General features: G+C 37.7%; 1 long non-coding RNA gene across 3 annotated transcripts in view; it reads left to right on the forward strand.

Annotated features, from left to right (window-relative positions):
• LOC131419263 (uncharacterized) overlaps positions 1 to 20864 on the forward strand; it is a 141296-nt gene that overhangs the window by 61035 nt on the left and 59397 nt on the right. For 2 of the 3 annotated variants that reach the window (XR_009223180.1, XR_009223178.1), the window contains exon 6: positions 1125 to 1234. This is a non-coding gene — a long non-coding RNA (uncharacterized LOC131419263). Of the gene's footprint in view, positions 1 to 1124; positions 1235 to 4378; positions 5265 to 20864 lie in introns of those variants that run through there. The other variant, XR_009223179.1, reaches the window with a different exon arrangement.

The following is a 20864-nucleotide window of genomic DNA, read 5'->3' on the forward strand; positions in this document are numbered from 1 at the left end:
ACTCTGTCTCTCAGGGAGTATCTGTTGATCTTTCAAACTCAGGCAAAGTGCTTTCTCCACTATAGTTCCATAGATTTTTTTCTTATAACTGTATATTTCTAAAATTCACTGATATATTTTCTTCATCAGACTGCAGCGCTTTCCTGGGAAATGACCATGTTTTATTCATCTATGGATCTGTAATATCTTTCACAATTCCTTGCACTGGGATGGTACTCCAAATGTATTCATTAAATAATGTCCCTATGTCTGGTCTCTGTTATTTCTTTATTCTAGTTTATACTTTACTGTCAAATTAGTGTTCCTGAAACAATGCTCTATTTATGTCACTATTTATGTCACTTCTTCCCTCTAAATCTTCCAAGGGACTCTGCTCACCTATAGGATAATTCCAAACTCCTTGGTACGGTGCTTAGGTTCTTCAGAACCTGTTTCCCCATATTTCTTTCCAACATCACTCTTAGTGTCTCTTCACACACCTTTTACTTTTTAGCCAGAGTGGTCTACTTGATATTCTTCAATTGCTCTGTGTGAATTTACACTACTCTTTTATTGCTCAGATCATTATCCTGAGATCAAATGACCTTTCCCTTTTCTATCTTGTCTAATCTCACTCATCCTTCGCGGTGAAGTCTAAATCTACAACTCCCTAAAATTTTCCTGACCATTCCCTCAATAATAAATCTCTTTCTCCCAATTGTCTCAGCACTTGTTTTTTATATCTATCATAGTTCGCTGTGTTCAGCATTACTTTTATTGCTTATATTGCTTGTTATCTCTACTGTTGGTGAAATTTTCACTTTTATCTCAACTATATGACTAATTTATAATGCCTTAAGGATAAAGACTACAGTCTCAACAGTATTTGTTGAATAAATGCTTTTACTGTCCTTCACACCATTAATCAGGACTATCATCATTCTCATTTTTTCTCATGTCTGGTATGGCAATTTGTTGATTTCTTGATTTGACTTATATATGATTTTAGTCTAAATCAAGTTTAAGGGTATCTGTGCTTATTGATTCTGACCATTTCTTATGATATTATTTTCCATCGGTTTCAGATTTTCTGTCTCCATGGTTGATGGTCCTTTATTTTTAAAAACTTGTCCCTTACTTTTCAGCTTCCTGACTCAATCATCTTCCTCTGCATTGAGCCAATGGCTAAGATGATGATGATGAGAAGAAAGAGAAGGAGGAGGAGGAGTTAACCTGAGCGATAGCATGTGTCAAGGTACAGGAGTTCTTGTTTTCTTTTGTGAGCATTGTCGTGAAGAATGTGAGTTTTAGAAACACTGAACATGTTCATTAAGTAGGGGTGGAGAAGAGTTGTTGCTTCTGTATCCCAAAGTGTGAGGGAACATGTGGTCACCAGATGTGATGAAATGGAATTCCAGGGTCTTACTGTTTTCAACTTTTGGACCTATCATCTGTCCCAAACCACTAGGTCCCTTTTGCATGTTACCCCTACGCAGACATTGGACAGGGGCACACACACCCCACCTCATTTCAAAGGCCATGTCTTCAGACTCATAGCCATATCTTTTTCCTTTTTACTCTCAGCTGCTTGAAACAGAACTTAAAGTTACAAAAGTAGTGAAGTATTTGGGGTGCTAATGGCATTAGTTATTATTTGTCTGTTCAGCTTTCTCAAACTTGAAGAAAATAGGCAATTTTGTGAAAATACATATTGGCTTCACCATCAACTGCTTGACTTCCCTCCATTTAGCCCTTCTGGACCTCCAGGCCCAGTTCAAGCTCCTTTCCTGGTAGGCCTGTGCCTATCCCCAGCCTCTGGTCTCACATGCTGTGCACAAGTGCCCAGTTCTACTGTTCTCTTTGCCAGATGCAGCCACTTTTACAAATGAAATTATACATTTGAACCAGATGAGTTTGGCTTGGTGGTTGGCCCTGTGCACAGTCTACAATTTGGGTCAGACTTATGAAAAGTTTGGTGAATTTGGCACCATCTTTGAGGAAGTGTGAACTGTCTTAAAACTCCAGAGAGAAACTTTCAGAATCTCAGACATTCCATCTTTTGTGGGCTTCCAGAAAAGGCCACCTTCAGCTGGCATGGGAAAGAAGTCTTATTTTCAAACTATTCAAGTCATGTTGTGACTAGAAGTTGAAGTCTGGTACAAAATAATGAAAAGTGAAAAGATAGTTTGCACTGATCCTAGAATTAGCAGCTTTGCTCTACTGTATAGGAACTCTAGTTTAGATGATCCAGGAAGATAATATTTCTACTGCTGAAGTATAGTTCTATAAAAGAGTTTCTTTAAGCTATTTGTATCCTTAGAATAAATGTAATTTCTAAAATGTGAGAAAAAAATAGAGCCAAGTTAGTTTGCTAAGGGGAGACAATGACCCAATCCTGTATACCAATTAAAAGGGATCCGTAGATTCCAAGATGGGATACCCCTATGCTTCTTCCTCTTGTTGGCTTCGGTAGGAATGAGGCTTCAATTAGGATCTCAGCACTAAGGCTTGAGAATTTTTTCCATCCCAGCTTTTTAAAGAATCATAAAGCAGCTTGAAAGAAAGCCTCACTCACCCTGAAACCTCCACTGAAAAGTAAATAATTGAAACCATTGCTGAGCATGGTTAATGAAGATACATTATAATAATTTATTATACTGTTTTTGGAGGGCTGTTTTTCCTCCATCTTTTCTCAGCTGTCTCCTCTATTACCTCTCCTACCACACTGGAGACTGAGCAAAATGCAGATGTTAAGAACATAAAGATATCAAAGAGTTAGCTTTGGCTGAGTTAGCAGTGACCACAGTATAGATCTCAGATTTTCCCTCCTTTCATGTGGCACTTTGTAGGTTGAACAATAAATTTACTAGTATGAAGTTACTGCACATTTGATCCAAATGTGCTGCAGTGGGTAAAAGGGAGTAACTGTGGATAGGTCTGCAGGGAACTTCTAGATCACACTCAGGTATGGATGGAGGGACCTGAGAATTTATATGAAACTTTTCAAACCTGACAAATACATTGCTTAAGACATTTGGAAAATTCTTAAGATAAATAACAGAAAACCCTCCTTGTGCCTAATTACTACATGCATTTTCATACAGGAAGTTATATAAAGTAACTATAATTAGTTAATGCTGATTCTCTTCACCTGAATATATCTCTACCTTTGGTTGAGGTATTGCCTTTTTAACGTTAAAGAATCTTCTAATTGAACATTAAAGAATCTTCTAATTGCACCACCTGCCCCTTGCATTTACAAAGCCCTGATGTTTAAAAGTGTTTAATTATATACAGATGATCTAAATCCATCCTAAAGCACCAAAATTTTTTTTCTTGTTTAAATTGTTAAAGCCCTTGTCTAGCAAACAAGAGCTTCTGTATTTTTATCTCAAAAGACTTTATTTAGAGCAATGATTCTCAACCTTTACTGCACATTAGCATCACCTGAGGCACTTTAAAGAAATCTGACGCCCAGGCCGTACCCCAGACCACTTAAACTAGAATTTTAGGACATGGTACCTAGGCATCAGTAATTTTTCTGGCTCCCTAGATAATTCTAATGGATAGGCAAGGTTGAGACTCTGCTTTGGAAAGGTAGCATATTGTGATGAAAAAAGCAAGGACTTTGGAATCAGCCAGTTGCTTGGTTGGCATTCTATTTGTAGCACTTCATTCAGTCATTCGAAAATATTTGAACACCTAATAAAAAACAAAATGCCTAATATACACTGGTACATTCAATACATGGGAAGTATTGCTATAGCAATAATAATGTCTACTAACAAAAGTGTTTTATGAATGACACGGTATACATATAGAAAACAAATATATTAATTTAATAAGGTTACAATCTAAGTGTCTTGCTATGCTTCAAGGTTAAATTACGTATGCTATACTCATCAGGATGACAAACCCAAATAGACATATCTCACCCACCTTTGAGCCTTTTAACACTTTATACTTCCCTTAAAGTGATTTTTTAAATTCCACTTGGATTGTATACATATCATCTTCATTGGTGCATGCTAAACTCTATGCTTCTTCAGAACAAAATAATGTTTTCTTACTCATCCTGGCATCTTTGTCTTAGCATGACGCGTCTCTCTCCACGATGCTAGCATGCGGCCTGTTTTCTGAAACCAATGTTATAAACAGGTTGCATTGTACAAGTTTGGTTATATTTGGGAGATGATTAAAGACAGGATATTGAAGGAATTATAAATTTTATATCCATATGGAATGTGCGTGTTTGCACGTGTATCATGCGTGCATGCATGCCTCTGCATGTGTGTGTCTGTGTGTGTACGTCTGTGTGTGTTTGGAGAGCGAGAAAGATTTTCTATTAAAGAAAACCGTGCTTACTTTAGTTTGTTCCTTGGCTCGTGGTCTCTTGCAGTAGGCATTTTCCTGAGGGTTGTCTGTCAGAAGACTGATCTTGTGGGTGGTCTGCCATACTGAATTTTGGATCTAAGATCTCAGCTCCAAGGCCTTCATCCTCCATAATGCCAGCAGACGGTACAGTCCATCAACGCCTAATTACTTCCTGGTAGTTTGAACCCACAATCTTTTTTGGTTTGGTACCAGAATCAACTTCAGAAGACATTGAAGAAAGAATGTCTGGAATTGGGAACCTAAATATGTGGACTTTGCTTTGGGAGGTGATTGATCAGAAGAACATTTGTTATCCACAGTGTGCTTACAGAGGACAACTTTGAGAAGGAGAGGCTTTTTGACCTCATGGCCACCATTGTGGCCCACTGAAGCTTCTGCCCTGATTGCTTTTTACTTTACTGTTTTTAACAAGAATTTGAGGTGGAAACCTATTAATTAAAAAGGTATAGTCCTTTTAACTATCAATTGGCTGTACTCTAACCACGGTGTTCCCAAGCGCAGTTGAAGCTGAAGATTCTGCCGAGCTGAATCCATCTTAAACTAACTCAGGGGAAAACCTGAAATAATGGGAGGGAATGTTTCCGCAAATGGCCTTTTAAAACAAAGAAAATATTTTTTAAAATAATGGTGAAATACAAGAGCACCCCTAGTTTTTGCCTCTCTCCAAAAAATTTATAGTCCTGTAGAACAGGTTGTAAAAATGGCTAGTTGAAATTAAGGACTATAAATGGGCTTAAATTATTTTATCTTCCTCTTAAGAGGAAATCAATCTTAACAAATTTAACGTTCTAATTATCATCACAACTCCCACAAAAACAAAAGCTATGTAAATCCAGGTAGTAGGCAAAAGCAGAGAAGTAGTGGTATGTAGATGACAACTTTCTCCTTCCCTTAAGGCCCTTAAGGAAACACGTTGGTTTCCTATAGAGAGACTGACTAGCTTTCTTCCAGTCGGTACTATTTATCTCATTTAAATTCTGCTTAACAGAGTAATGTGACTGGGTATAGAGATTGTACTGAAGATATTTCACCATTGCCAGGAGAGATCTGGGTCCAAGTCAGTATCAACCCTGAGTATATATGAGCATTTTCTAGTAAAACTAAATTAATTTTTGAAAGGAAAAAGGTACATTTAATCCTGAATCTTAAAGCTAGTTTGAAGAACGGAAATCCTTTAGGTCTGAAAAGTAATACTGATTATCTTCAAATATTGTTAATTTTGAGGTGTTACATGGAGTAGGGGATATTGAAAAGGGAAGAAAGAATCTGAAGCTTCCATAACACAGATATCAATCAATACTTAGAACTTGAATGTATTAGAAATCCAGAATCATTCCTCAACCAATGGTTTCTGATATGTATCTTACCTGAGGAAAGAAGAGACAAGAACTTCATGAAGGAAGAAGGAAAACAACTGAATGCTATGCTATTTCCCATCCCCACTCCAATACCTCTGTGAAGACTCCTCCCTTTGTTACGGAACCAGGCCCGTTTTTCCTACCGCATGGTATGCCAATCACCAAGATGATGAGTTAGCAGCAGAGAAAAGGTTTTCTCACAAGGCAGCCAAGTGAGGAGACAGGAGAACAAGTCCCAAATCTGCCTCATCAAAAATGGATATTAGGGATATTTATGGACTAAAGGGGCATGGTGATCTGAAGTGTGGGGATAGATGACTGGAGGTAAGGATAAGTGAGGTAATAGATGATCTGCTCAAGGGTAGTCAAGCTTCACGGCTCTTCATAGGATGCATGTTCACAAAATGGTGGTGTTAGCATGACCTGAGGGTGGAGTTTTCTGCCCCCTAATGTTAAAGGGTCACCTATCAGGCATTTGCACAGGCTCAGTTGATGAATTGGTGGTCATAACCAGCCTGAATTGGACAACAAGTCAACTCTTAGCTCCTGAGAAACTTAAGCACATATTACCATGGTGACTCAAGCATCAGAGATATTATCTATAGGGTGGCTTTAGTAATGCATTATCTAACTACTTTTGCATACAGACAACTAACTTAGTGTAGTTAAAGCAAATTGACCCCCAGTTTCACCTTCTTCACAATGGTTATTAGTCAGACATCTCTGATGTACAGTAGTCCTCCCTTATCCACGGGGCATACATTCTAAGACCCCCAGTGGATGCCTGAAACCACAGATAGTACCGAACTCTATATATACTATGTTTATTCGTATACATACATACCTATGATAAAGTTTAATTTATAAATTAGGCACAGTAAGAGACTAACAACAATAACTTCTCTTGGCATATCCCAATTGCCAGCATCACTACTCTTGTGCTTTTGGGGCCATTATTAATTAAAACAAAGGTTACTTGAACACAAACATTGTGATACCACAACAGTTGATCTGATAACCAAGATGGCTACCAAGTGACTAACAGGCAATAGCGTATACGATGTGGATATGCTGGACAAAGGGATGATTCAGGTCCCTGGCAGGACAGAGTAGGATGGCATGAGATTTCATCACATTGCTCAGACCAGTGCACAATTTAAAACTTATGAATTGTTTATTTCTGGAATTTTCCATTTGATATTTTTGGATTACAGTTGACCACTGGTAACTAAAATCATGGAAAGTGAAACTGTAAATGAGGGGGACAACTGTACAAATATTTTTGCATTCTCATAACTAATTTCTCCTGGTTTTTCCTCCACCTTAATTTTAGAGTTTGAAATATATACACCTTCCCTGCTCTTGGCTACTTCTAATTTACTGTTGTTAATCAAATGTTGGATCATTTATCCATTTACAGTAAAAATGTAGTACTTTTTCTAATAAAATTTTGTTGGACCAAAAAGATCCTGTTTCATCCCTGTGTGATGGGGAAACACCTGCATTTTAGAGGGTCATTCAAACCAAGGGAGTTTAAGTTAAGAACACCCAGCTTGACATTGTAATACAAATATCTTTTGAAAACCAAAGTTTTTGAAAAACAAAACACAATTCATGCTATAACTGGTGAGTCACAAAGCAAAAAGCAAGCCAATAAAGACCTGTTCTCTAAAAGAGTTGGAAAACTTAATTAAGAGAATATTTTTAATGCTTGGTGTTTTAAGATTGGCCTTGAGTCTTCCTCTAGATTTTACAACATATGTTTTGTATGCTCTTTCCTCTGTTCACCCTCACCTTCTCTCACATTTAGCACTGATTTAGGTGATTGGGACTTAGAAAGATTATTTTTTGTCTAAACATATTTCTAGTACAGAAATTTCACTGGCCTCCCACCCTAACCAGCAAGAGATTGTTCTCAGCATTCCCTACGAAGAACTTTACTAGCGTGATTGATCCATTTGGCATTAATCTTCCCTTTCATCTGCTCTGTGATCTAGGTTACAATGGGGCAGTGCCCCAGAGAGCTGTAGCACCAGTGAGCCAGATCCTAATTTCTACTGTAAAACTTGTTTTTTCTAATGGGGATTTCAAGCTTAGCGTCTTACTGTTTGTGTGAAGGCAAAATGTGGCTGACCCAAAGATATTCTAATAGCACATCCTGGGAAGGCCAACCAGCCAAAAACATCATTGGATGTTCATTTTGTTCCCTAGTTTAAGGAGAGAAAAGCAAATCACACCTTGTATGTAATGCCATAAATGTGCTTTCTTTGGTCGATCATGAAGAGTGTGCATTGGATTTTAACACGTTGATCTTTGACTTTTGGGGGTGAAATGTTTTATAATCATCCGATTTCCTGATTTGCTTCCAGTGTAATCATTTAATTAAGGTATAAAAACTTAATGAAGGTAACATGGAAAGTATTAATATTAATACATAACATTTATTGAATGTCAGTACTGCCATAGGAATTGAACAAAGAACAAAATTAGAGGGCCGGCCAGTTAGCTTAGCATACATCTGCCAAATTTTTTTAAGGAATTATAAAATTTAAATTAAAAAAAAAGACCTAGAAAATGTCTTTATAACCACTGTAGAATGAAACCTAGAAGATTTGGTTAATCCCTTTCACCAAAATCCATTATCATTGATCTGTTTTAATAGTACCTGCTTAGAAATATTGCTTTTACTGTTTTAACAAGTGTGCCAAGATGAACTGGAATAACTGAGTCTTCCTGTCGAATTAACAGTGGGGTGGGGGTCAGAGAGGATGGATAAATAACCCTAGCAAAAACTAATTTTATCTTAAGAGCCAACTAAAGGAGAGATTGTGTCTCATCCCAACAAGCCTTTTGGCAAGAGTCGCTGTAGGTTACTGTATGTTCCCTAGTCGAAACATTGTGAGCATCTGCTTGATTTTGAATTCCGCAATGATTCACCGGCCATGTATTCACCAAGAGGGAAAGCCAACAGCTATTCTTGTGATACTTGCTGTGCTGTCAAAGTATCATCCTGTCTCCCTTTTTCCATTTGTGACTAAATTTATCCAAAAAAAAAGAAGGAGAAGGAGGAGGAGGCAGAGAAGGCAGTCCACATGTGCTACCTGCTTTTCTTCACTACTTACTCTTCCTACTTTCCAACTTGACATCCACTCCCACCACTCAGGGGAAACTGTCCTCTCAAAGATCTCTTGTAAACCTCTAATTACCAAATTGAAAGGCTTTTGCTCGGTTCTTGCTTTCACACAGAATATGAAACAGTTGATGCTCAGTTGACACTGTTGAACAGCCTCTCTTTTATTAATTTCTCTTTCCAAGGCTTTGTGTCACTTCTCTCTCCTGGGGTCCCCTTGCCATCTTCTTTTAATAGCCTTTGCTACCTCCTTATCTTTTTCGACCCCTAAATGGAGGCATTTCCATAAATTCTGTCCTTGATATATTATTTTCTTTCTCTTCAAAGACTCTCTTAATTCTTGCATTCACTGCATGAATTTAACTGTGAGGTCTAGTCACCTCCTCTGTGACCTCCGCTCCCACTGTTCTCCTCCTTGTCCTGCTGCTGCAGCCACACTGGTCTTTTTGGCATTCCTTGTATTTGCCAAGCTGACTCTCACCTCAGAGATTTTGTATTTGGTGCTCTCTGTGCTTGGACTGCTCTTCCTCAAGTCTTTGAATGGCTTGTTTCCTGATCTTTTTCAGGTCTCTGTTCAAATGTTACTTTACAGGTGAAGCTTTCCCAGATGACTCCATGTAAAACAGTAATTCCTACTCTCCACACTCACTTTCCTGTCTTGTGTTTCTCTATGCTACTCAACACCATCAGATATATTGTATGTATACATATATTTTGTTTGCTTATCATCTGCCTCCGCATCCTATAATATGTGCTTCATAAAGGCAGGGATCTTTTTCTCTTTGGTTTACTGCTATTCTCAGTGCTTAGAATTGTGCCTGGCACACAGTAGGCACTCTGTAAATACTTGTTGCATGAATGGGTTAGAAGAGTTATAAGGAAGTCAAAACTCTTCATGACTCCAAAATTCCTCTGGCTATTGTTCATCTCACCTGTGGGATGTTGGCAGTGTGGCATCTTCTGGAGTCACTTTCCAGATCATGATATGAGGATTTGTGTAGAAGTGATTTATGAAGGTACGTCTCCCAGGGGCAACTTCTTTCTCCCCCAGAGATAATGCTGGAGAAGACAGAAATAATTAGGCAAGATATAGCCCTGCCTTTAACTCCAGTGCTTTTGCCTAGAAAGCCCCTCACAGGTGGGAATAATTAGTCATATATCAGTTTCACGACAGTCTTGAGTTCAGCTGAATTAATTATTTTGTGTATCAACAATTTGTTTGAATCATATTGATTTGGTCAAACATGGTTCCTTGAGAAAGTCAGCAATATGTGGAAGCCAAATAAGATTTTAAAATTCTGTGGTCTTGGCAGATCGTTTTACCAATAACCAAATAATATGCCACTACAAATCACAGAGGTTCTTATTTCGATTTTTCAATATTTTCATGTTGGACTCTTCTTAAAACTAGAAAATGGTCTCCCCATTATTTTTTATGTCCATAGGCCCATAAATCCCATTAAATAAAAAAAGATCTTCATAAAAATGTCCTGTCAAAGATCTTTTTGTTAACAAAACTAAGTTTTTTTCACACCCCTGAAAATTTGTCATTGTACAACTCAGAACCCTCTGGAAGTCTGGCTAGTTCATAGAACATTAGCTTGCTTTCAAGACAGCAAATAATGCAGTGAGTTCAAAGTAAAATGTTTGGGCACAAGAGTATGTAGCCATTTCAGAAAAGGCTTTATTTTAAAATACTTCTTTTAAGGAACATTTGTCTAGACATGTCTTCCTTGCCTTGTGTGAAATTAATAGCTTAAAAAGAACTCTGTGAATGGTTCCAAATGTAAACTTCAAAATTGTTGAATAACTTAATAAGGATGCATTTCATTCCTGGTTTACCAAATATGGTTTTGACAATGCTTCCAACAGTCAAGATGGTTTCTATAAATGGAGAATGCCATATTATTTAATAATAATGGTACCCTAAATGAGAATTGTAAGTGTTCTTTAAGACATTAACTGCAGCGGAGCTCGCGCACTTAACCGCTTGCGCCACCGGGCCGGCCCCCCATAAGACATAAGAAACGATGAAATCCAGCCATTTGTGACAACGTGGATGGACATTGAGGGTATAATGCAAAGTGAAATAAGTCAGAGGGAGAAGGTCAAATACCGTATGATTTCCTTCATTAAGTAGTAGATAATAACAACAATAAACAAACACATAGGGACAGAGATTGGATTGGTGGTTACCAGAGGGGAAGGGGGGAGGGAGGAGGGTGAAAGGGTAATTCGGTGCATGTGTGTGGTGATGGGTTGTAATTAGTATTTTGGTGGTGAACATGATGTAATCTATGCAGAAATAGAAGTACAATGATGTACACCTGAAATTTTTACAATGTTATAAACCAATGTTACTGCAATAAACAAAAAATTAAAAAAAAAAGAAGACATTAACTGCACAGACCATCTATTTAGTATGAAAAAAAATAAGTTCATAAAAGTGTCCTCTGAGATCATTAATGGAGCAGAAAAAGGTTTTCTAACACAGAAAAAGTCCTAAGTCAAAGAAAAAGTCTCAGCCTCTCCTCTATTGGCAAAGAGAATTGTTCACCTGAGCAAGAGTTGGGTTGAAATAGCATTGGTCTATGTGAAGTGGGCACACACTTGATGGAGAAAGAAAACTCCTCACTGAGAGGAGTGTCATCTGTGTCTCAGATAGTCTTGCATATCTTATTCAATTCTCAAAAACAACCTGTCAAATAGATATAATTATCTCTATATTACTGATAAGAAAACTCTGATTCTAAGAGATTTGGGGACGGGTGGCCGAGCTGGAATTTGAACCCAGGTCTTGTGACTCCGTGGCCAGAGTTCTTTCCACTAAATCACACTATCCCATGAGTCTAGCCAATCATCTGAGGCAAAAAAGGTATTCACAATGACTTGGTCAAAAAATATCTTTAGGGACCGTCACAGATTGCAGTGCTCCACCCATATTCTTTCAGAAACTTCCCACAGAAACGTTTACGTTTTCTGTGCCTGTTCCAGATCCTATGGCTATGTAAAAAATTACTCCACAACTCAGTGGCAGAAAACAATCATTTATTATGCTCATGAATTCTGCAGGTCAGGGGTTTGGGCCAGGCACCGAAAGGGCAGAATAGCCTCTGAGCATGATGTCTGGTGCATCAGCGGGAAAGCTGAGTGTTGGAATCATTGGAAGTCTACCTCATTCACATGTCTGTGGTTGATGGTGGCTTTGGCCTTAGACCTTAGTTGGGGCTGTCAGCCAGACGTCTGCATTTGGCCTGGGCTTCCTCATTACATGGTACCTGATTTTTAAGGGCAAAACCAGCCCAAGAGAATATGTTAGAATCAGCGAGTGTAATACGTTTTTGAACGTAGCTGTGAAATTCAAGCAGTGTCACTTCTGCTGCATTCTATTCATTAGAAGTGAGTCATTAAGGCAAGCCTATTTTTAAGGGAAAGAAAATTAGTCTCCCTTTTGTGGAAAGAATGTTGGAGAATCTGTAGAGATGTTTTAAAATTACCACAGTCCCCCTTCCCTGGCTTTGGAGTGCTTTTGCTTGCAAGAGTCTGCCCCTGTGACTCTTCCCTGAAGGACTGTCCTCAAGTCAAGTCACTTTGCTCCAAAGCCAGAAGTTCCTGGGAGTTGAGATGGGGAGGCCCTTTTTCACAGGATGGGACATGACTCACACTCTACTCCTGCAGGATTAAAATGAAGCTACCCTCTACAGAACTTTGCTTAAAACACACCCTTGCATGGTTTCTTTTCCTTCCTTGTCTTCTAGGAGAACTTCCTTAATAAATCTTTGTACACAAATTTTCATGTTATAGTCCTCTTCTGGAGAACTCAACCTATGACAGAGATGACTAGCACATCTGTAAAATGATCCTGACTCACAAAGGCAAATTCTCATGGTACCATCTTTGCTGTCCCTACCCTCCCCCCAACATGTAGTACATGGTGGTTTATTCTAAAGGGTTTTGCCAAGATTTATTAGTTCACAGATTTTGACCATCACAAAATATTTGGAAATATTTATATTTTAAAAATCTGAGCCTCTTTCAATGGTTGAGAGGTTCAAATTGTACTTTCGTTAAACCTCATTCTCTAGTTAATTTCTTAAAGACATTTTCTTTGTAGCAGACCTTCAGGTTTCTCTAAGGAATTAATTGGGCATTTCCTAGTAATTGTATTTATGTAAATTATTTGTGCACCAAAGCAGAGAAATATATTCGTTAGAATTTCCTTTGAAAAAAGGAGTGGATGTGACAATATGGATTACAGGTACCATCACAAAAGACAGAGATGAGGTCATATGCCGTGAACAAGTACTTATGGAAGGGCCAGCGTGAAGAAGAGAGAGAGAGAAAAAGGAAGAGGGGAAGTAAGGGAGAGGGAGAGAAGGCGGAGGGGAGAGTGAGGAGAGACAAGGACTGAAGGAGGGTAGTCAGAGAGAGGGTGACAGGATGTTTTTCAGTGTGATTCTCTCACAGTGATCCCAGAATTCTTCATTATTTACAAATCATAATGTGGTTGTTGTGTTTGGGTTTCCTGCAGAAGCAGGCATGGAGAAAAGTTTTATGTTAAGTTTGTACAAGATGCTACATCTAACTGGCCAGCATGGATTCTGGAATGAAAACAAAAGATCCACTAGATGTTTGTCAGATATTTGCAGAGGTCATTGAGAGGTCACTGGACATTCCAAGTTCTGAAATCGGGGGTTGGACACACTCTGTAAGGGTCAGGGCAGTCCCAAGTGACATCTGGGTTGCATTTGCTTTTTCCTAGTGAAGGGATGAGAGCAAAATGCCTTGTCATCACTGGAACCTCCACAGAGTGGCCTGGCATGATGGTTAACTTTCTAGTCTGCTTTACGAAAATTGCTCAGTCTGGATGTCTCTCAGGATAGTTGCCTTCCAATTTTTTATTTAGTGAAAATCTATAGGAACTCACAATTTCTACTTAAAACAGTACTTGTGATGCAATGAATGAGAAGTTTTCCTGAAATAACTTTTCTAGAAGAATTTCATTGCTAAATGACAGAGTTGTAGTATAGATTGAGAATATTCCTTATTTCTTGTGCTTTCAGAAATATATAGAGGGCAGGTTAAATTGTGTTTATTTTCCCCATTTTTTAAATGAAATTTAATTTTCACTTGCCAATGATTCCAAACAAACCCTGGATTCCATAAACCCTGAACTATCAAGACTTCATACTTCTAACAGCAATGTAGAAGCAGTGTGGAATTAAAAGTTAGATTCAGAGAATTCATTGTGTGAGACCAGGCCTGCCAGTCAGAGTTCTGTAGAAAATAAATGACGCACTCAAAAGGGTTGAAATGAATAAATTTTGGAAGGGGCTATTTACAGAGGTGTGAGCAGGGCCAGGGCAACCAACAAGGTATGATGAAGTACCCAGGGACTATTAACAGCAAGAAACCATTGTCACTATAAGGTCCGAAGAGGCAAGGAGAGAGAACAGTTCTACTAACAGAGGCTGATGAGAACTAGAACCATGGAAAGAGGGCCCCTGCGTAGGAACTGTGGCCTTAGGGGCTCAGCAATTATCAGCACTCTAGCAAGACGGGGAAAGAACAAGAGGAATGAATATCCCGACTTTCCCCAATCTCCTACTGATGCTGTTCATTGGTAGAACCCAAAAGAAAGCCGGAGAATGAGGGATCCTGGGCGACTATGCCATAGAGGTCAGCTCCCAGCCCTGAGCAAGGCAGAAAAAGCTGGGGAATTAGGGGAGGGAGGGTGCTGGCAAATGGAAAATAACCAACACCAAGTTTAGAATATCATTAGCAGTGACTATGGTGCTTTTTTCCAATGCTATAGGAATCTCTTGTTTCTTTTTAAAGTTATGAGCTATTTTTAACTCAGCTGGGTTTTACTAGGTTGAAATGAACATGAAACCACAGGTTTCAAATTGGATAGAAGTGTATCATTAAGGAAGAAAATTCCAAAATAATTTATAGAATTGTAAGTTCCTAACTGACTTGGAGCCTCAGAAGTGGAAATAACATATAAACAGAAATTGAATGCAGGAGAACATGGAAAAGGAAAGAGTCTTTTTCTTCCTAAAACAATGGGCCTCCAGTCACAGATTCAAGGGGGACCCCAGAGTGTACCATCTATCCCCCCTTGTTCTGTGAAAGAGACAATATGATCTGACCGTGTTACACAACTAGAGCTATTGAATTTTGGAGTTTTTGTGTCATGCTTAGTAAAGGAACATACTCTTACCTCAAAATGCACGTACATATAAGTTTAAAATTCCCACATGAATGAAATACTTCAGACACCTTATACAATAAGATACACTCGGATCTACTAGATATGTTGTTTTGAGAAAGTGCAGACATTTTTATAGTCGGAATCTTATTTCTTTCAGAAGAATGATTATATTTGGGTGGGAGTTATAAAAGTTTTTCTCTTGTTTATGTTTTTTAGCATAATAATTTTTTAGTCTACTGCTGGCTTCTGTACTTTTAACTTTCTCTTTGAAAGCATAAAAAACAATTATTATACCACCTCATTCATATATAGTTTAAATTTTATTGATCAGTACTAGGGTGACTATATAAATTTATCTCCCGAGCCAGGACACACTTAAAATTAAAAGTGATTGCTAATATTATTAAAATTCTATAATTTTTGAAATATTTATTGACTGAAAAATAACTTTTATTCAGTTGGTAGAATTACAAAATGGTTCTATTCTAAAAGTATTTCCAAAATCAAAGTTCTAGCTCCAAAAAGTGACAATAACATATCCATGTACATTACAGCAAAAATTTTAAAAATCATTTTCTATTGATTGTCTGAACATCAAAAATTACATGAGCAAAATAATTGTTCTCAATTCAATTAATATACTTTAATCAGTTTCTTAGCCATATCCACCTCTATTACTGTGTCCCTGAAAAGTTTTGAAGAATATGTTTTAATATGGCCTTTTTTTTTATAATTTTATTTATTTTTCCCCCAAAGCCCCAGTAGATAGTTGTATGTCATAGCTGCACATCCCTCTAGTTGCTGTATGTGGGACGCGGCCCCAGCATGGCCGGAGAAGCGGTGCGTCGGTGCGCGCCCGGGATCCGAACCCAGGCTGCCAGCAGCGGAGCGTGAGCTCTTAACCGCTAAGCCACGGGGCCGGCACATGGCCTTATTTTTTTTAACTTTTTTGTAAAATTGCTTGAACATGTCTTCAAAACTGCATTTATTGGTTATTAAATTTGAAATTGTTAAGCTCATGAATTGACACTTCTCTGTACAAGAAGCTTACTTAAGTGAAAGTATTGTTAATAATACTTCATTAAGAAATAAAAAATCTGAGACAAATGCTAAACCAGAAAGGATACTGGAACTAAAGGCATAAACCAGGACTGTCTCAGGAAAACTAAGACTTATAGGCACCCTAGTATTCATTAAAAGGTATAATGAATATCTTTATGTAAGATGACAAATACACTAATATTCTTTACTCTTTGACCATGTCCACACATTAAATCCATGTGTGGAATAAGAGCCATTTTTTTATTATTATGATGATTGATCACTAATATTTCATCAGATATATTTGAAAAAAATCAAACAACTCTACATCATATGTCATCAGGTAATTGCAAATTAAAACAACAGTGAGACCACTATTCAGCTATTAGAATGGCCAAAATCTGAAACACAGGCAACACTGTGTTTACTGGTGAAGATGAGGAGCCACAGGAACTCTCATACATTGTTGGTGGGAAGGCAAAATGGTACAGCCACTTTCAAAGACAGTTTAGTGTTTTCTTACAAAACTAAGCATCTTCTTACCATACAATCCACCAAATATGCTTCTTGGTATTTACCCAAAGGAGCTGAAAACTTATGTCCACACAAAAACCTACACACGGATATTTATTTATTTATTTATTTATTTTTGTGAGGAAGATCGGCCCTGAGCTAACATCTGCCAATCCTCCTTTTTTTTTTTTTTGGTGAGGAAGACTAGCCCTGGGCTAACATCCATGCCCATCTTCCTCCACTTTATATGGGATGCCGCCACAGCATGGCTTGCCAAGTGGTGCATCGGTGCGTGTCCAGGATCCGAACCGGCGAACCCCGGGCCGCCGCAGCAGAGCGAGTGCACTTAACTGCTTGTGCCACCGGGCCGGCCCCCACATGGATATTTATAGCAACTTTATTTATAATTGTCAAAACTTAGAAACAGCCAAGATGTCTTTCAGTGGATGAATGGATAAATAAACTATAGTACATCCAGACAATGGAATATTATTCAGTGCTGAAAAGAAATGAGCTATCAAGCCATGAAAAGACATAAAGGAACCTTGAATACATGTTACTAAGTGAAAGAAGCCAATCTGAAAAGGCTACATGCCGTATGATTCCAACTATATGACATCCTGGAAAGGCTAAACTATGGAGACAATGAAAAGATCAGTGGTTGCCAAGGATTGGCAGGAGAGGGAGGGATGAATAGGCAGAGCACAGAGGCTTTTGGGGGCAGTGAAACTACTCTGTATGGTATTATAATGATGGATAAATGTCATTATACATTTATCAAAACCCATAGAATGTACAACACCAAGAGTGAACCCTAAGGTAAACTGTGGACTTTAGGTGATTATAATGTGTGAATGTATGTTCATTCTTGGTAAAAAATGTACCATTCTGGTGAGTGATGTTGATAATGGGGGAGGGTATGCATGTGTAGGGGCAGGAAGTACATGGGAAATCTCTGCACCTTCCTCTCAATTTTGTCGTAAACCTAAAACTTCTCTAAAAAAAATAAAGTCTTAAAAAAAATAGAACAAACCATCAGGGAGGATGCCAGTTTGAGGTATAGATTCTCTCTGAGTTCAGTGTCTGGAAGTTTTGTATCCGTAATCAAATGGCAGTCTTTGACCTTATCTAATTGGGAACCCAGGGCTCAATTACTGTCCAAACTGCCAAGGGCTAATGTCCTCTAAATTTCTGTGTCTGTGTTTCTATTCAATAGTAATTGGGATTTTAGTTGTCCATATCAATATTTCTGGAATGTGAAATTTCTCAGAAGAGAAATTAGAGGTGAACTTAAAATCAATTAGTGAAAAATGAGATTTTTTTCACTCATTTGGGGTTTAGTCAGACCTTAAAATCCTCCTGATAGATTTTGAAGACAAATCGTATACTACAGATGATTAGAATCTTTGACAACTGGACTCAGGCTAAATCATGATATTTAGGATACACACATCCACTCATTCTAACTGCTACAAACATTTTCTTCAGATCCTAGGAACTGATATTCAGTTTACTGGATTTAAATTCATTCTGATCTTTTTTGCCAGTCTCTTTTCCCATTTCTAACGTTTCTCATGCTACCTGTGTAAGAACATAAATATTAATAGTTTATTTAAGCAAATCCACACAGAATTGCTCCTATGGAACAAATAATCATGAAAACCAAAGAAAAAGAAAGCAAAAAAGAAAAATACGGTTTCTTAAATCACTTTCAGATTTAGTGCCTAATTTCTGTTGGTTTTATTGCCTGATGTTCAATGTCTGATTTTGACTCTGGGCACATAAGCCAGTAGTTATTTTTATGATTAATGTAACAGAGAGAGAGAGTATACTCAGTTCTAGTATTCAGAAGAATATCAGTTCTTTTGATGCTATACTACATAGTGCACAGCCTGCAGATAAGAAGAGGAAAAAAAGGAATGAGGATGGGGTGAAGAAGAAGAATAATAAAAGAGATAGAATGTTATAAAAGGAAGATAAAAAAAGAAAATTGTTTTTAAAAAAAAAAAGATGAGAGAGAGTGGGGCTAGCCTGGTGGCATAGTGGTTAGGTTCACGTGCTCCTCTTCAGCAGCCCAGGGTTCGTGGGTTCAGATCCCAGGTGTGGACCTACACATTGCTTATCAAGCCATGCTGTGGCAGGTGTCCCACATATAAAGTAGAGGAAGATGGGCATGGGTGTTAGCCCAGGGCCAATCTTCCTCAGTAAAAAGAGGAGGATTAGCAACAGATGTTAGCTCGGGGCTGATCTTCCTCACCAAAAAAAAAAAAAAAAGAAGAAGGTGAGAGAGTCTCACAGAATTTCACTAATAACTTCCAAGTGGGAAAAAATTGTAGGGTTACTGGGGAGTACAAATTGAAATGTTTTCTTTCCTGCTTATTTATTTGAGATACCTAAAATCTCACCATTAAAGGAATTGTTCACTGAATGTGCAAGACTTCAGGTTCTCTAAAATTTCAGTGACAAATCCTCAGGAGTCTAGCTCCTCAAATATTAACAACTCACACTGGAATGGGGCTCAGCTTTCCTGCGGTTCTAAGCACAGCTCAAAGTACCAGATATAGAACATCAAAAGTTGTACAAAGAAGATTTGGTTTCTGTTGATCTCACAGCCTCTAACTTTGTCAGTATACAGTATAGACTTCCCTCACTTGGTTCCCACTACCATAGAAATATTCTCCATAGATGTTTTATACCTCTAAGAGCAAGAGGCTAAGTTGATAAACATGAACCAAATTTCTTGCAAGGAAGAGGAAAGGGGCATTAGAAGGTAGAGATGAGAAAGTCCCAATGATAAAATTGGCTACCTTTTTGCCTAAAGACTCCTTGTCAGGCTCTGATGTTGTGGTCTGCTTACCATAGTATTAAACCAAGCCGGGGAATAGATCCTCCAAAGATTGGCTTGACCTATTTTAGCTGTACAATTGCAACTTCAACTTTTCAAACTCTCAATTTCTGATGTAGTTGTTTCTGTAGTGAAGCCCACAAGAGATTTTAGCATCGAAACTTTTAGTATCAAAGTTCATATGAATGGTTACCTGCTCTGAGATGGAATTCTTGGTATTTCTAAAATATTCTCCTTTAATAATACAATATTTATCTTTTTCAGAGGTACAGATGAGAAAAAGCTCATCTTCATCCCTTCCCCCCACTCCCATAAGTAGTTGTTTTTCTGTTGAAATAAATGGAATTCTACAAATTCCCAAGTCTTTCAGAATAGTACATATTATGTGGCAGACACACCTTTCCCTTAAATTGAGCTTTTTCATTTACTTAGTGACAAAGGGTGAATAAAGTGTGTAGGAAAATATTACATGCTACCTGATCAGGAACATTATGTTCAAAACAATTTTAGACCCTCTTAAATGGACTTTATTACCCTTTCATCTGCCTCACATTTTAGTAGGAATGTTTTCTCTAAACTAAGTGTCTTACTGACTATACTGATTCCTCCAAAATGCTCTTTTTTCAAATAACTTTCCATTATTGAATTCTAATTTAATTTCATTATAGTCAGAGACTATACTTTGTTTGATTTCAGCCTTTTAAAATGTGTTGAGATTTATTTTATGGCCCAGAATATGGGCCACATAAACATGAAATGGTTGTTATTCTATTGAATATCTATAAGTATGAAATAGGTCAAACCGGTTGATAGTGTTGTTCACATCTTTCTAATCTTACTCATTTCATGTCTGTGTGATTGAATAATTGCTGAGAAAGGAAAGTTGAAGCCTGCAGCTAAAATTGTAGATTTGTGTATTTCTCCTTTCAATTTTGTCAGTTTTTGCCTCATGAATTTTGAAGCTCTGTTACATGATACCTGTACATTTAGGATTATTACCTTTTCTTGGCTCATTTTGAATTGACCCATATATCATTGTGAAGTATCCCTCCTTATCTATGATATTATATCTTACTTGAAATCTATTTTGTCTAATATTAATATAGCCACTAGAGCTTCCTTTCAACTAGTTGTTCATGGCATCTATTTTTCCATCATTTTACTTTAAATCTATCTGTAACCTTATGTTAGAAGTGGATTATTTGTAGACAGATATGGTGAAATCTTGCTTTTTTATCCATACTGACAACCACTGTGTTTTACTTGGAGTGTTTAGGCCATTTCATTTTAATGTAATTATCAATGTTGTCGGATATAAAACTACCATCTTTTTATTTTCTGTTTTTCTCTGTTTTTCCTGCCTTTTTTTTAATTTAGGTATTTTATAGA

The sequence above is a fragment of the Diceros bicornis genome, chromosome 20 (assembly GCF_020826845.1).
Source record: "Diceros bicornis minor isolate mBicDic1 chromosome 20, mDicBic1.mat.cur, whole genome shotgun sequence".
In the NCBI taxonomy this organism is placed as follows: Eukaryota; Metazoa; Chordata; class Mammalia; order Perissodactyla; family Rhinocerotidae; genus Diceros; species Diceros bicornis.